Raw genomic sequence first — 17,003 nt, forward strand, 5'->3', positions numbered from 1 at the left:
GATTGCTTTTATTTGCTGTCCTAAGCTTTTATTTTTATTTTGTTTTAAAGAAAGTGTCTCATTATTCAGTCTTGGATGGCCTGGCCTGGAGCTCACTATGTAGACCAGGTTAGCCTCAAATTCAAAAAGCATCCCCTGCCTTTGCCTCTGAGTGCTGGGATTAAAGACATGTGCCTACATACCCAGCCTGAGATTTTATTTTTGAGGGAGAAGTGATGTCACAATATCAAAGTGATATTACAATATCAAACAAACAAACAAACAAACAAAAAACAAACCCCTCTGAGAATTAACCAGAGATTCAATTCTCCTTTTGGTTTCAGAGCATTTTAGCACCCCCAGCTGCAGGCTATGAACCTTTAAATTCATCTATTCCCACACCCACTAACTCAGCACTGGAAAAGAATGAGATTTATGGTTCTAGACATTGAAGGAAACCTCTATTATTAACTGGTATTGAAGCAGAAGTATCAGTGGGTAAACAAAGAAAAGAGCATTAACATAGAGGAAAATAGTGCAGAGGAGTTACTAAGTAAGTCTGGCAATGGGGATCATCTGAGGCCTACACTGTCACACTCCTGATGTGAGATTCCCCTTTTAAAGTTGCTAGTATTCATTCAAATAGGACTATTGCATGTTAAGATGCTAACTGTAATCTCCATGATGATTATCAAGAGAATATTTGAAATAATAATCCTAAAACCAGCAACAAAATTAAATGGTCCACTACAAAAGCATCACAAAGGAGGCAAAGGGAAATCAAAAAGAAACAAGACATGAAGAAACCAAGTAACAACATGACTAATAGAAATTCAACTTTATCAGCATTTATATTAAACATAAGCAGACTAAACATTCCTAGCAATATACACAGACCTGGAGAATGGGTTTGAAAATTAATTATTCAAATGTATGCTGTTAAAAGAAATACATTAAATTCAAAGGCTAAAACAGGTTTAAAGAAAAAGGCTGAAAAAAGAAACACAACATGAAAAAGACAAGTAAACTTTATAGAAAAGTGAAAAGGATCAGTAAGATGAACACAGCTCTACCACATATACAGAATGCCGTGACATTAACAGGAGAATACGTATTGCTATCAAGTGCACATCGAAATTCTCCACGAAGAGGGATATGTTATGCTCCAAGACAAGTCTCATGTTGAAGAATTAAAAACATTTGAAGGATTTGCAAGCATGAGGACCCCAATTCCATTTTCAGCACCCACATAAACCTGTGCATAGTGACATGTTCCTGTATCCACAGAACAGTGGAGGAAGAAATAGTAGGATACTTGGGGTCTCCTGGACAGAGAGCCTAGCCAAACTGTCAAATTCCAGATTCAGTGACAGACCGGTCACAAAAAGTAAAGTTTATAGTGACTGAGGAAGACACCCGCCTCCACACACATGTATCCCCTTCAGCATGTGTACATACATTTGGACACACACAGTCAAGAGTTAGAAGGAGTATTATGATCAAGTATAATTTGAATGAAACAAAATCAATATACTAACAGGTAGGAGATGCAGCTAATACTGCTTGGAAGTTTATAGCTCTAAACATATACAAAAAAAGTCTAAATCAATATCCTCATGTCCCACACTAAAAGAAAATGAATTAAAAACTGAATCAAATCAAGCAGAATGTAAATAAATGGCTAGAGAAGAAATCAATGAAATACAGAATGGAAAAACAAAACCAATGAAACTAAAAGTTCATTACTTAAATAAAATTAAAAAATGTAAAACATTAACTAGACTGATAATGAAAAACTAGATAAGCTTATAGTTGCAAAAACTGGGGTGAAAAGTAATACCACTGATTTTAAGAAAAAAAACAGAGAAATATAAAAAAAATACTATAAAAATGATACACCAATACATCAAATAACCTAGGCAAAATAATCTAATTCCTAGAAAAACACAGCTGGCTAACTGACTCAAGAAATAATAACAGAAAGTCTGTGCAGACTTAAAGCAGGTAGAGATCGAATCAATAAACAAAAACACTTACTACAGGGGAAAAATACAGAAGCAGATGGTTTTGATGGCTATTTTGCCATCAGACATTTAAACAAGAATTAGTTCGAACTCTTCTAAAACTCTTTAAGTCAAAGGCAGCTATACTAACACATTCTGTAAGACTATAAATCTGATGTCAAGACAGGACAAAACAGGTATATTGAACACTATCAAAAGAAAATAAGCAAGGAAGTGGTGGCACATGCCTTTAACCCTAGCACTTGAAAGGCAGAGGCAGACAGATCTCGGTGAGTTTGAGGCCAGCCTGGTCTACAAAGTGAGTTCCAGGGCAGTCAGGATTGTTATACAGCAAAACCCTGTTTTGGGGAAACAAAACAAAGGAGAGAAAAATTATTTTACACACACACACACACACACACACACAAATATAAGCAAATAGAGTCCTGCAATACATAAAACGGACTGAATAACAAAATAAGAGAGGCTTATCTCATGAACTGTAGTTTGGGTCAACAAATAAGAATCACCTAGTAACCGTAAAATTACTTATTAATAGAATACATCACAGAAAAGCATCATTTCCTTAAATGCAGAAAACCCACTTAACAGCATGCAGCAAGCCTTTTTAATAACAGCACTAACACACTAGGAATAGAAGACAACTACTTCAATCCACATGGCATAGTAGAGGGTTGCAAACGTTGTAGTTTCCCCTCTTTGTGAGAAAGGATTTCACTACGAAGCCCTGTTGGACACTGCAATCTTCCTACGAGTTTTCTTTTTTTCTACATTACTGGACACTAAAATAAAGGAATGGGCCATAGGGCACAACTTCTTAATCCTGAGCTGTTGGAATTAACTAAAATATTAAACTCTTTATAATAATTTTCTGGGTTCTATTTTTAACCTATATTATTTTGATTCACAGATTCAATTTGTCATTTGTTAGAATTTCATTATGTTTCCTTTTATTATGCTATCATATATGAATGGACAGTTTCTTAGTGCTTATTTATAAAGGCTGATTCATCTATAATTGTATGTATGCATGCCTGTATGTCTGTGTGGAGGTGAGTGCACTGGAATGCAGGTGCCTACTGCGGCCAGTAGAGGATGTCATATCTGCTGTAGCTGGAGTTACAGATGGTTATGAACCATCTGTAAGAATGCTGGAAACCAAACTCAGACCCTTTGCGAGAGAAGCAAGCATGCTAACCACTAGCCTTTTCTCTAAGTCCCTCAGCATTTATTTTTGACTAGCTTTTTTTTATCTGTGCTGAAACCTCTATGAAGAACATTCAAGTGACAGATTTTGATACTTGATAATCCATTTTAATAAATTAGATAATTGATATTTTCATTTACATTTTCCTTACTGCCAGTTTTTCTTTCAAAATATTCTCCTTACTATTTTCCTTCTACTGGTTTAGAAATAATATCTTTATTACTTATTGGATGTTTTCAAAAGCTTATCATTTTATCAATGTCTGCACTTAACATATTTGTCCTATAAAGTGTGAAGAACAAGTCTTTAGTTTTAGTCATATCATGATTTCCAGGTACTGTTCGGCAGAGTCTCTGCTCTAATTCTTTCCGACTTGACTATCATTAAATACATAATAGCTATTTTGTTCTACCTTTTGTTTCTTAGCACTTTTAATATTTTCAACTTTTAGCTCAATTATTCATGGCTTCTTCAGAATTCTTACTTTCAGTAACTCTTGTTATGTGCAACATACTGTTTAAAAGTTTGTTTTAAATTTCCATTGTAGTGATTTGAATTTTTAGATATTCTGCTTGTTTACTTTATATATGCTTCACTGTCAAAAAAAACTTTAAAATTTTTAAAAAGATTTATTTTTATTTTTGCAACAGGGTCACTTGTATCTCTGGCTGGCCTGAGCCTCCCTGTATGCCACCATGCCTAGCTAAATGCATATATTTTATGTGTATGAGTGTTTGGCCTTGCATTAATGTATGTGCATCACATGCAAGCTTGGTGTTCAGGGAGGAAAGAAGAGAGCAGTGGATCCCCTGAACTGGAGCTATGGATGGTTGTGATCTCATAAGACAGTATTAGATACCCAGGAACTGGAGTTATGGATCCTTGTGAACCACCACTTTGTTGGTGCTGGAAAGAGAACCCAGGTCCTCTAAAAGAGCTTTTTACTGCCTTGCCATCTCTACAGTCCCATGCTGTACTAGCTGTTAACCCACGTTTTTCATTCTTTATTATTTTAAAGAAAACCTTGTTTATTTAATGGATTTCTTTCTTTTATAAACACAAGTGTTTTGACCACATGAACGTATGTGTATCATCTGCATGCTTAATGCTCATGGAGGCCAGGAAGGGTGTCAGATACCCCAAAAACTGGATTTAAGATAGTTTTGAGCCATTATTTGGGGGCTGGAAATCTAACTCGGCTCTTCTGCAAGAGCAAGGCTTTCAACTGTTGAGCCATTTCTCCAACTCCAAACCTCGTTTTTGATGATCTGGTCTTGCTCTTCATTATTTTCTTCCAGTTTTTTTTTTTTGTTTTTTTTTTTCAAATAACCTTACTTTCTTTCGTATGTTATTTGGGGGAAAAGTAAATGTTCTAGAGAACTTTGTATCCAGGAATGTTCTAAAATTAATTAAGGATGTGTTCTTTGTTTGTTTCAAACACAAACTTATCAATATTTAAAGCAACTTTGTAACTACTAGAAACTGGAAGTAACCAAGATGTTCTTCAGTAAGTAAATGAATAAACAAAACTACAGTCTACTCTTACCATGCAGTCTTATTCAGTTAATAAGCAAAAAAAAAAAAAAAAAAAAAAAAACAAAAAAATATAGTGGAACCTTAAATGTATATTACTACGTGAAAAATGATCCAAAGAATATATATTGTGTACAGTTCCAATTAAAGGATCTTATGGAGGAAATAGATTGATCCTGACAGTGAAAAGTGCCACCATTTGGAGATGTTATGGGATGGGGTGTAAGTAGATGGAATACAGAAGATCCTCAGGGTATAACGCTACTGTTGCCTGACACTTCAAAAGAGCATGCAAGTCAGTATGCTTTGGGTAAACCCTACAGAGAAGTTTAACAAGTATGCACAACATAGATAAAATGATCCTAATGTAAATTATGTGCTATTTAGTTTTATCTTAACTCAACCCAAGCTAGAGTCATGTGGGAAGAGGGAACCTCAAATGAGGTGGGCCTGTGAGCAAGCCTGTGGCATAGTTTCATGACTGGTAATTGATGTGGGAGGGCCCATTCACTGTGGACAGTGCCACACCTGCAGTGGTGGTCCTGGTTGCTGTAAGAAAGCAAGAAAGTCAGGAAGCAGCTTTCTTCCATGGCTTCTACTTCAGTTTCTGCCTTCAGGTTTCTGGCCTGCTTGAGTTCCTGCCTTGATTTTTCTCAGTGATGAACTGCTAGGAAGTTCAAGATGAAATAAACCCTTTCATCCCCAGGTTGCTTTTGGCCATGTTGTTCATCAATGTTGGTTTATTAACTGTATCAAATACAAAATGAATGAGATGTTTATAATGGAAAATGAAGGAAAGCGAAAAAAAATATGAGAACACAGAGCTTTCTGCTTCATTTACAAACCTAAATTCACTCTTTAAAAAACAGATTTAACTAGGCGTCATAGTAAATGCCTGTAATTCTAATCCTCAGGAGGCTGAGGCAAAAAAATTTAAAGTTTATGATCAGTATGGCTAAATAATCAGACCCCACCTGAAAAAAATAATTTAAAAAAGATTAAGTGAAAAATCTGTATTTTGTTTTTATGTTCCTTAAAAAAATCTTTCAGTAGATGGCACCAGAGACCCTTTAGAACAATGATTCTCACCCTTCCTAATGTTGCAACTCTTTAATACAGTTCCTCATATTGCAGTGACCCCAACCATAAAATTATTTTTCTTGCACTTCATAACTGTAATTTTGCTACTGTTATGAACCATAATGTAAATATTTGAAATGCAGGATGTATTTTTATTGTTACAATTTGAACTTAATTACAGCATAATGATTAATCACAAAACAATAGGCTGTGAAATATTTATTTCTAACTACAAATAAATGAAATTTTGTCTTGAAGCATGGTATAGCATGGGTAACAATCTTAATATAACAACAGTAAACTACATTGCTCCGTTTTGTAACAGTATGTGTAAAAAGCCAATGTCAGTGCAAAGGTTGAGACTGCTTCTTTCTCACTAGATCAGAAATTTCCGGGGCAGTCTTTGTAAGAGCACAACGAAGATCATCTTCTACAAGTCTATCTCTGTATTTAGACTTGAAAACTAACAGGCTGGAAAACCCCGTTTCACAAAGATATGTTGTTGGAAATGGAAGAATGCACAACACAGTCTCAGACAGAACAGGATATGACTGTAAACATTTGATCCAGAATTGACATTGTAGAGAAATCAATGCTGTAATAAGTTCAGGGAAGTCCTCTTGTGCTGTCTCAGAAACATCTTCAACTTTGACTGTGAATGGGCTTCTGGCAAGTACAAATAGGGTATCAGGCAGATTTGGAAAATATGATCAAATTTCATCTGCAAGCATGTACAAGTATTTTTTTCACAGAAATTATCATAATCCTTTTGTCTGGTTTAATGTTATGTCCCACAAAGAAAGAAGATAGGATAGGCAACGTGTAAATTTTACTTTCACTCAACTTCTTTTTGCCAAAGCTGAAGTTTCCTTTGGAATGACTGGATCTTTTCAGAAAAATCGAGGCATGTTGCATTTGGTCCTTGCAGTGATAAGTTTAACTTATTCAAGATGGCGAAGATGTCCACCAAATAAGCTATTTTCTGCAATTCATTTTTATTGCTGAAAAGTGATTCAAACTGTGGTCTTGATTTCTGATTAAAAAACGTTTTGAATTCATCATGAAGCTCAAAAACTTGTTTTAAAACCTTTCCCCTGAAAAAAAACAAAACCAAACCAAAACAAAACACAAAACAAAAAAACCTTTCTTCTGGACAACCATCTCACTTCAGTCTGAAATAGCAGAGCTTTGCTTGGTGCATCCAACTCGTTGCAGTTATGAAAACAATTGGCTGTTTAAAGTACTCGCCTTGACAAAATTGACAGAACTTATGACTCTTCTCATTACTTCCTGTAACTCTTGTGGCATTGACTTTATTGCTAATATTTGCCAATGAATCATTCAGTGAGTTCCAATGACTTTGGTGACTCATTCAGTACCAAACACTGAAAACCAGATTGACATCTTAGTATAGCTGGAGTGCCATCTGTGCAAACACCACAAACCTTTCCCAAGAGAGCTTATGCTCTTTCAGAAATGAACCAACTGCCCCAAATACATCACGTGCAGTAGTTTTATTTCAAGAGGTTTACAAAAAAGGAACTCATCTTTAAAGTTGCCATCATTAATACACCTTATGAAAACCAGTAACTGTTTACAACATCTGTAGATTCATCAAGCTGGATACTAAATACTGGAAGTGGAGCTGATTTAATTTCTTGGATTATTTGTTCTAGAATATCAGCATACATATCTATTCTTCTGTGGACAGTGTCATTCTAGGAAATTTCACCCAATGTATAACAAATTTGTCTCTAATCATAACTCCAACAATGTCTTTGGCTGTTGGCAACAGTAAATCCTCAGCAATGGTATGAGGTTTCATGGCTCTAGCGATTCTGAGTGCCACCAAATAGGAAGCTTCAATGGCTGTTATGTTTTGTTTGTGGTACTTAGTGTCAAGCCTGGATTTCTTGAGTCCAACAGCATTGCTTCTAAAATAGCTGGTATTCTTGCTGGCGATGCTCAGATGTTTGCTATCAAAATGGCATTTTAATTTGCTCAGCTTCATACATTTGGCTGATAGAACTTCACAACAAACAACACATTGTGGTTTCTCAATTCCTGCTGTAATTATTGAGGTAAAACCATACTGTAAAAAATCCTCACTATATTTTCTTTTCTTAACGTTCTTCTCTACACGATCCAATGTCATGGGATGGTTTTCTAATAAAAATAATATATAACAATAGCTTTAATAATACAAAAGATGATACATGGCATAGTTCAGTTAATAAGGTTCATTAAAGTTTCCCATAATTTACCATTCTGTTTTTTTAAAGCATACTTGTTACTATCACAAGGGGGCAGTATTCACATCAACCACAGCTAAATATAAAAAAAAAATGATCAGCATCCAGTAAGTTTCCATGGTAAAGATTTCCTTCCTTCCTTCCTTGCTTCCTTCCTTGCTTCCTTCCTTGCTTCCTTGCTTCCTTCCTTCCTTCCTTCCTTTTTTTCTTTCTTTCTTTACAGCACACGATTTTACATTTACCCAGTAATTACAATTCATGAACTATTTTTCCTCCAATACTGCTGATATTAACACTGTAGCTGCTCTCTCACGTGTGACTAGTCCCATGTAAGTACATTATGGTGCTGACCCTGTCATATACACTTGTATCTGTTTGGGGTGTATGTGATGGGGTTGGCTGTAATAACGTCATCAAGTCAGGTATTTAAATGTGGGCATAAAAGCATGTAGGTGGACTTGCCTGGAGACAATAGAATGGTGTCTCAGTTCCTAAGACCATCAGAAATATGTGTTTTCCGGATGGTCTTAGGCAACCCTTTTAGGGTTGTTTGATCCCCAAAGTGGTCACAATCCACAGGTTAAGTATGACTGTTTTAGAATAAATAACAAGAAACACAGTGCTACTCATATTTAGTTTTGATATATGCTTTTGAAATCCTCTTTACTAATAAATAATATGACTGATGCTCTAAGAAAGAGGTATTATTTATCAATAACTCTACATTTAAGTGCAAGTGATGGCATTCCATAGTTAGGTACCTAAACTTGGAAATGTAGGAATGCCAATTTGGTGAATCAAGAAGGTGGTATACAACACTATTTACAAGCCAAATTCTGACTCACTCTGTGGCATTCACACAGCAGTTTCAGCTGACACTTCCCAACTACTAGCAAGCAAGCCTCTCAGTAAACTTTCTTTCTCCACAATGAAGAGCATTAAACAGAGCATGAAGATATTTTAAAGTTTCTATTCTCTTCAGTCTGAAACATAATAATGTTTCTTTAAAGGGGGCTTTGGAGGGAGGAGATCAGGAAATGATGTAAATATAGCATACACATATGAAATTTAAAATTATATAATACAAAAACATGGTGCTAACACCTTAATTCATCAAGCAACTAGTCACTCACCCACAGACATTCCATTGGATAAACCTGATGTACACTTTTATGGCCAACAAAGGAAGCAACTTTATTTATCAGATAACTTATTCCCCCATCTTTTGATTTCAGATGAAGGACAAATGGTCTTGTACAGGAGTCTGGTTATTTTGCAATATACTCCCTGACAAAGGAGTAAATTGTACTATAGGTAACTACGGTGGGGCTAGGAAAAGACTACAAGGAATCAAAATAGTATCTAGAGAAGAAAAAAAAGGGGGGGGGGATTTTTCTAGATAAGAAACTCCAAACTGGGTATAAGGTATAAAGCAAAGGATAACTAGACGACAATCCATACCTCCAGAAAAGCTAGGTAACAAGGAGGACCCTAAGAAGGACACATGCATGGCCTTGGGAAGAGGAGACAGATGAGATTTCCTGGGTAAACTGGGGCAAGAGGTCGGTAAAGGAAAGGGAAGGGGGGTGAGAACATAAGGGAATAGGATGGTTGAGGAGAAGAGGGGTGGAATGGGAGAACAATGAAAGAGATCTTGATAGAGAGAGCCACTATGGGGTTAGGAAGAAACCTGGAGCTGGGAAAATTTCCAAGAATCCACAAGGACGACCCCAGCTAAGACTCCTAGGAACAGTGAAAAGGGTGCCTGGACTGGTCTTCTCCTGTAATCAGATTGGTGAATACACCAATTATCATCATAGAGCCTTCATCCAGTAACTGATGAAACCAGATGCAGAGATCCACAACCAAGCAATAGGCCGAGCTCTGGGAATCCAAATGAAAAGAGGGAGGAGGGAATATATGAGCAAGGGAGGTCAAGATCATGATGTAGAAATCTACAGAGAGAGTTGACCCAATCTTGTGGAAACTCATGAACTCTGAGACTGACAATGTGGAGCCTCTCCATGTATGGGAGACAGTGGATAGTCAGATAGTCCAAGTTTCATCACTGTCTCCCACACAATCTGAGGGGCTCCTGCCAGTAGGACCAGATCTATCCCTGGTGCATAAGCTAACCTGTTGGAACTTATTCCCTATATTGGGATGTCATATTCAGCCTTAATGTGTGTGTGTGTGTCCCCAAGACAACTAAATACGGCACTTCTCTTTCTTTAACATACTGGTCACCAAGAGATCGGGAAGCAGTGAGTGACTATAAATTTGCTTCACTGAGAATTAATAAACTAATGCTTAAAGAGAAAAAAAAAACAAGAAATACACCTAAGATAAATAGAAATGATATGTTTATTCTATCAATTCTCCATTTACCTACTGGTAAACCAAGGTATGTATTTTCAACTAAAGGATGATAGAGCAGAACAAAGTATGGTCCAGCTCTGTAGCTATCATGAGAACAAATAGGAAAGTCATTTGCCTTGAGCCCCACATTTATAAATTTTATATACACACTCTTTCTCTCACTTACACCCATATGCACACATATGTACCCACACAATACCCTTTTCAAATAAGGTTATATATTTCTATATGTCAGGATTATAAGAAGCCTTAATCTTTTTTAATTTTTTTGTGAAATTTCCTATCATGTACCCCAAACACACCCATCTCCCAGTTCCTCCACATCTGCCCCTCACTCTTGTAGTATTTTCCCCAAAGGAAAACTAAAAGAGAAATAGAGATAAACAAATCAACAAACAAAACAACATTTTGCTCTTCTGTCTTTGCCTCTTCATCCCCTCTTCATTTCACTGGTGGCAACTTGGAAGCCAGGCGTCCCTGTGGCCTTTGTTGGGAACTTGGGCCACAGACATCAACAAAGACCCTGGCTGCAGTAGGACCACAGAACCAGATATGGTCCTCAGCGGCCTATTAGGCGGGCTGTCACCATGGCCCTGGGAAGAAGGCTTAATCTTAAAACCAAATTTCTATCCCTTTCTAGACTACATTGATCCTCTAAAGTAATACTTTTTATAGATCCTATAATTATTTTACAACTGTATCATTTTATAAATATGTCAAAAGTTTAATTTGTTATACAAGACATTTAAAATATAAAGATTTTGTAGCCCACTCCAAACATAAATTTGCCAAGCTTCTCTCAAGCCTTCAGAGCTCCTGCTTTTGTTTCTTAGTCCATGTTCATTTTCTATGTGTCTAAGTATCTAATTTTTCTACTACTACATGAAGGACATAACCTAGATTGTCTTTACTCTTATAAGGTTACTCTACCCAACAACTCAAGTACAAGTCATAAAAGTACTTCAGTAAAATAATCAACATTCAGGAAACAAAGAACATTCATAATTATTTGACAAAGGATTTTTGTTGAGAGTTTATAAATAATGTCTATACACCACCACCAACAGCAGACAACTAAATTAATATGGTCCAATAATTTCAGCAGTTTAAAAAGAAAGGTGCACAAACTTGTTCAGAACTTCAATCCACACCCGCTAGAAAAGGTAGTACCAGTGACAACAGCAATGCTAACATGGGCCTGGAGTAACAGGAAATCTTGTGTGCTGCCAAGGAAATAGAAATGTCATGTTGTAGAGAATGGTCTGGCAGTTCAGTATGCAAAGAACTATGACCTTGTAAAAATATTTATGAATTTTTCCTAGAGGAATAATACATGCTCAAAAACTTGTCTAAGAATGTTCACATCAGCCTTATTAGTAATGTTTTGATACTTATTAATAGTTCCTCTCTAAGGAAGGAACAAGAAAGAATAAAGGAAACCAACTTTCATTTTGATGATGAAATGGTGGTATCAATAGCCCTAATTAGTGCTTACTCAGAAAAAAAGAACAGCTTTACAACAGAAAATAAGGTTAGCTTTAAATTTAATGAGCTTAAAATTCCTCCTGCAATGTATAGAGGCCTAGCAAGTAACACAGACCTTATTAATAGAGACTGTGAGCATTTAAGAACAGGTTAAGTAGTGAAGCCACTAAAGACAGACAGAAAAATCTAAAAGTCAAAATAGGTATATGATGTGGGAGTGTCATATATCAATCTGTTGATTTCATTGGTTAATTAATAAAGAAACTGCTTGGCCTGATAGGTTAGAACATAGGTGGGTGGGGTAAACAGAACAGAATGCTGGGAAGAAGGTAAGTAAGGCAGACGGCATGCGTCTCCTCTCCAGGTCAGAAGCAATGGAGCCAGACATGCTGAATCCATTCCAGTAAGCTACTGCCTTCTGGTGCTACACAGATTATTAGAAATGGGTTAGTCCAGATGTGAGAGTTAGCCAAGAAGAGGCTAGATATAATGGGCCAAGCAGTGTTTAAATGAATACAGTTTGTGTGTTGTTATTTCAGGGCATAAGCTAACCATGTGGGAGCCGGGTGGCAGGAAAGCAGGCCCGCAGCTCCCTCTACAGGTATATGTCAAAAATTTTACATGTACACAGATACATCCTTAAAGATAGGACAGTATAAGCAAAATATGAAGATCAAAAAGTAAAGGAACAGATGGGATTTGTGAGCATTTTAGTGCAGGGACTCCTTTGGCTATGTGGTACACAACATGCTAATTTATTCTATTATCCAAGACAAGTTCAGAAGAAACAATAAGTAGGCTAGGTCTCTTCAGCTGGCCTAACTGCTACTGCAAAATAAGAAACTTACAACGACATTGGACAGAAAGAGTGAATTAGTTTCTATTCATATTGAGGTGTAGTTTGGTAATTTGTTCAAAAACATATTATCTCAACAACACATTATATCTACCTAAAGTCTGTGGCAGAAATGTGATGAGAAAGTATCTAAAATGCTGAATCATTTTTAGTAATAGGTTATTCTGCCTCAATCTCTGACCAACAAATTAGTTGTCTGGATAAGCCCTTTTCCTTCTCTATACAACCATCTTTTAAATGGAATTGCCGCTATATCATATTGCTAAGTGAGATGTGAAAATTTTATGTTACAGTATTTGTAACAAAATACTAGTTCTATGAAAACTGCATCGACAAAATATTTATGTGAAATAAGAAATGAAAACTGGGTGTCTGTATGCCTACTGCAAGAAGAGGCATTTCTGATAATGGATAAGAGTGTAATAGACTGTGGTCAACATGCAGAGAATAGGAGACCTGAGTTTTTAGTTCTAAACAGGACATCCATATATCCCACCCCTATAGCTCAGAGAGCAGAAAGATCACTTTTTATATTAGCATATATTAGATATATGAAATTGTTTCATTATTACATTTTACTCATACTTATAATGTATTTCCCAGTATCTTGTAATTACTGTGAGAACAAAGATTTGTGAATAAAGGTCAATGATCTATTTTTATTTTTGAGACAGGCTGTCTATAGCTATACTGTTACTTCCTATATAGACCAGACCAGACTGGACTCACTCACTGCGATCTGCGCGCCTTTGCCTCCTGAGTGCAGGGGTTAAAGGAGCACACCACCACACCCAGATAGTTTTAGTTTTAATTTTAGTGGAGAGAATAGATACTGTCTAGTCCTTATATCTACTTTAATAGAAGATTGTAGAGTGATGTTTTATCAAGAAAATAATTTATTTATCCTGATTCTAGGATCTGGGAATCTTGGGCTGCTTGTAGATTACTGTCTGTTTCCTTATTCTTTTTTCTGGGTTCTCAAATGGCAAAGGGGCAACAGAACACTTTGGGTCTCTTCTATGAGGCCTGCACTCATCATCTGCCACCTTCCAAAGGTCCTACCTACACATTCCACATAGGGATTACAGCATTTAAGTTTGGTGCTGATAGTGGGGAGAGTCACACTGTAGACATGGAGTAAGAATCCGAGAAGAAATTCTGGCAAATAATATAATTAAACACACAGTGAAACCCACAGTTTTAACAATGAAATATGAGTAAGATAATCCCCTTCAGGACAGAATGCCAATGATCTAAAACATTTGAAGGTTGGTGTCTTAGTATAGGCTGCACATCTTCACGCTCTGTTAGCACAGCACTTGGTCAGTTAGAGATTAGCTGGCTTCTTTTTCCTTGAACCATCAAAGATGTGTCTTCCATAGCTTCAAGATATTCTACTACTTACTGAAAAACAAATTTCCTCATTAAACTTAATTTGCTTTGTGTTCTGTCTTCATAAACAAATGTTTTCATAGCAGTGAAGTCAGTATCCATCACTGATAAGTATGCTTTCAAAGAAATTAGATGTTCTATCATGAATTATTTGCTCTCCAATAAGTCCATTTGAAATTTCTCAGCTCTCTACTAAAATTCAAGTCACTCTGTCATGTAAATACAATTAGATGATGAAATCTCACCACCTTCACAGCTGTCATAAAAACTGGGCAGAGTCCACAGGGTGCCGAGATGAAGCCTGTGGTGGAGGACTGGACTGACTGTACTGTTCATGTGTCCATCACCACTGCCAAAAGAGCCTTCCTTCACAGCAATGAGTGACATCTCCACTTTCCCATCACAACTGTATTCAAATGGTTTCAATGTTCTCCATGGACAACTTGCCCTTACTGGTGCCCAGTTCACTGATGTACTTCCACACTTCATATGATGAAGCAAATGGACTGTCTGTTTCTATCATTGGAGTCTGTTTACTTTATCATTTGTTTCTGCCTTGGTTTGTAGGAATTTGAGAAACATTACTAGTTAACCACCTCAACAAATTCAGTCTAAAAATCCTGGTCCTTTAACCAGGCTTCATCAGTAACAGATAAGTCTGGTTGCAGGTTATAGAGCAAAAAACCTTCTTCTTGAAGGCTTTTACAGATTTTCTATCTGTGATAAGCATTTTACTTGCCAATTTCTTGAGAATTTTGTTGATTTCTGTTAATGGCAAGTTACTTGAGTATGAAACAACTCTCTTCCACATTCCTTCATCCCCTGCATCCTCCATGATTTGATAGACCAATTTTTTTTTTCTGATTGGACACCTTAATTTTAAATTTTCTGAGAATCCTTTATTCTATATAAAAGACCTGTATTACTTTTTAAATGACTCATGGACAACAGTCTACTGATGGCCACTGACCACTATCTGGCTTCTATGTGAGACAGTTTTCTATTTCTACCAGATCCACACCCTACAGCGGTTGCACCTTCATCTTTACCTTGGTCATAATGGCAGTTTTTGAGATCAGAGAAAAAGTAACCACACACGGAGCACATTTGAAGTCCCAGGGAGGCCAATCAGAAAGAATTCAAGAGCCAAAAGTAGCAGACATTTGTAGCCAAACACTATTCTCTGGAAATGACAGGAGTTGTTGTTCATAGCAACCCAGTGGCTGTAACTGCACAAGATCAAGCCAGCCAAAATCCCACCAGAGATGGGGAAGAGCTCACAAGGGCCCACCTCTAGCTGAGAAGTTATTGGCAACTGATGGCTGCTGGAAGAGGAAAAGGTGTTTTGTTTGGTTGGTTTTGTGGGTGTGGGGGGGTTAGCCCCAGAGAGGGTCTCCATGCTTTTACTAGATGAACATAAATTATACCCATGACCATACAGGCAGCACTAAGTAGAATCAGATAAAGAAAAGGAAAAAAAAAACCACATTAAATTGAAAGAGAAAGAGGGGAGACAGGAGAGGAAATGAAGGAGAAAGAATGGGGAATGAATTAGATTAAAACGTATCGTGCATGAATGAAATACATAAGACAAAACAAAAAAAAAAGAAACTTTAAAAAATAGCTGAAATTCTGTGGCTGGCTGATATGTTCTACTGTAAGAAAAATAACTGAGTTATAGTGTATGAAGAAAATATCCAGGGGAAAGGAAAATGGCTGAGTTGCCAAGACATTTCTCCCTTTTATTCTGCAGTTTAGGATACATGAAATACTTGAGTTGTTGGCTAATTTCTTTACGATCAAGTTAAAGTCTCATAGTTAGAATAGAAAAAAGAAATTAAGTTTTTAAAATTCTATATTAGAACTTACAGGTATTTGTAAGGGCAATAAAAGTTTTGTTTTATGCCTCAATAAAATAATTCTATTAAAAAAACTAAGTGACAGAACTGTAACATTGGTTTTACCATAAAGCTTACTTAACCATCATGGGTATATTCAGAGATGGCAAACTATTAATACCAATTTAAAAGTATATAAAACCAATAATGACTATTGTAGGTTAACTGAAAACACTTAAAAGTTCCATGAAGAACATAAAATATAAAAAGGAAAATAGAAAGAAAACTCAGGCACAGGAACACCCCTAAGATTTGTAGCTGTACTAATGTAGCTGTACTAAGAAGCCCAAAGAAGACAAACCATTTTCACAGCATTTTCTAATATCTATCAACTTTGTGCCAAGAAAAGTGAATATGAAACCATGAGTTTTTATTTAAAACCAAATTAATTATACTTTGGAAAACATATTAAAAAATTCATGATTTCTGAATACATGCTAACAAAAAAGGGGAATGAGGAATAGGAAATGACCTTCATATCAACATATTTTTAAAAAGAGGATTTATTTTCATTTTAGTTATCTGTATGTTGTGTCTTTTGGAGGGTATGAGTTTGTGTGCCCATGTAGGTCATAAGAGTGCATGGGGTTAGTTGTGAGCTGCTGGACATGAGTGCTAAGAACATAATTCCTGTCCCCTGCAAGAACAGCAAGTGCTTGTAAACATTGAACCATGTCTATCAACTCAAAAAGGTTTTTTGTTGTTGTTTTCATTTTTTGAGATTGTAACCTATTTATATTTCTCCCTCCATTTTCCTCCCTCAAAACATTCCCATATACCCATCTCCTTCAAATTCATGGTCTCTTTTTCCATTAATTGTTATTGCATGTATATACAGTATTTGTACACACACATACACGCACACACACACACGCACACACACACACACACACCGAAATATCACCTGTTGAGTCCATA

The 17,003-nt window shown here is 36.3% G+C and overlaps 1 protein-coding gene and 1 pseudogene across 6 annotated transcripts in view; both read right to left on the bottom strand.

Annotated features, from left to right (window-relative positions):
• Window positions 1-17,003, bottom strand: part of Lcorl (ligand dependent nuclear receptor corepressor like) — a 151,468-nt gene that overhangs the window by 46,739 nt on the left and 87,726 nt on the right. The window lies entirely within an intron of this gene.
• Window positions 14,380-15,294, bottom strand: LOC130875589 (DNA-directed RNA polymerase III subunit RPC6-like; annotated as a pseudogene).

Source organism: Chionomys nivalis, chromosome 6, assembly GCF_950005125.1.
Source record: "Chionomys nivalis chromosome 6, mChiNiv1.1, whole genome shotgun sequence".
Lineage (NCBI taxonomy): Eukaryota > Metazoa > Chordata > Mammalia > Rodentia > Cricetidae > Chionomys > Chionomys nivalis.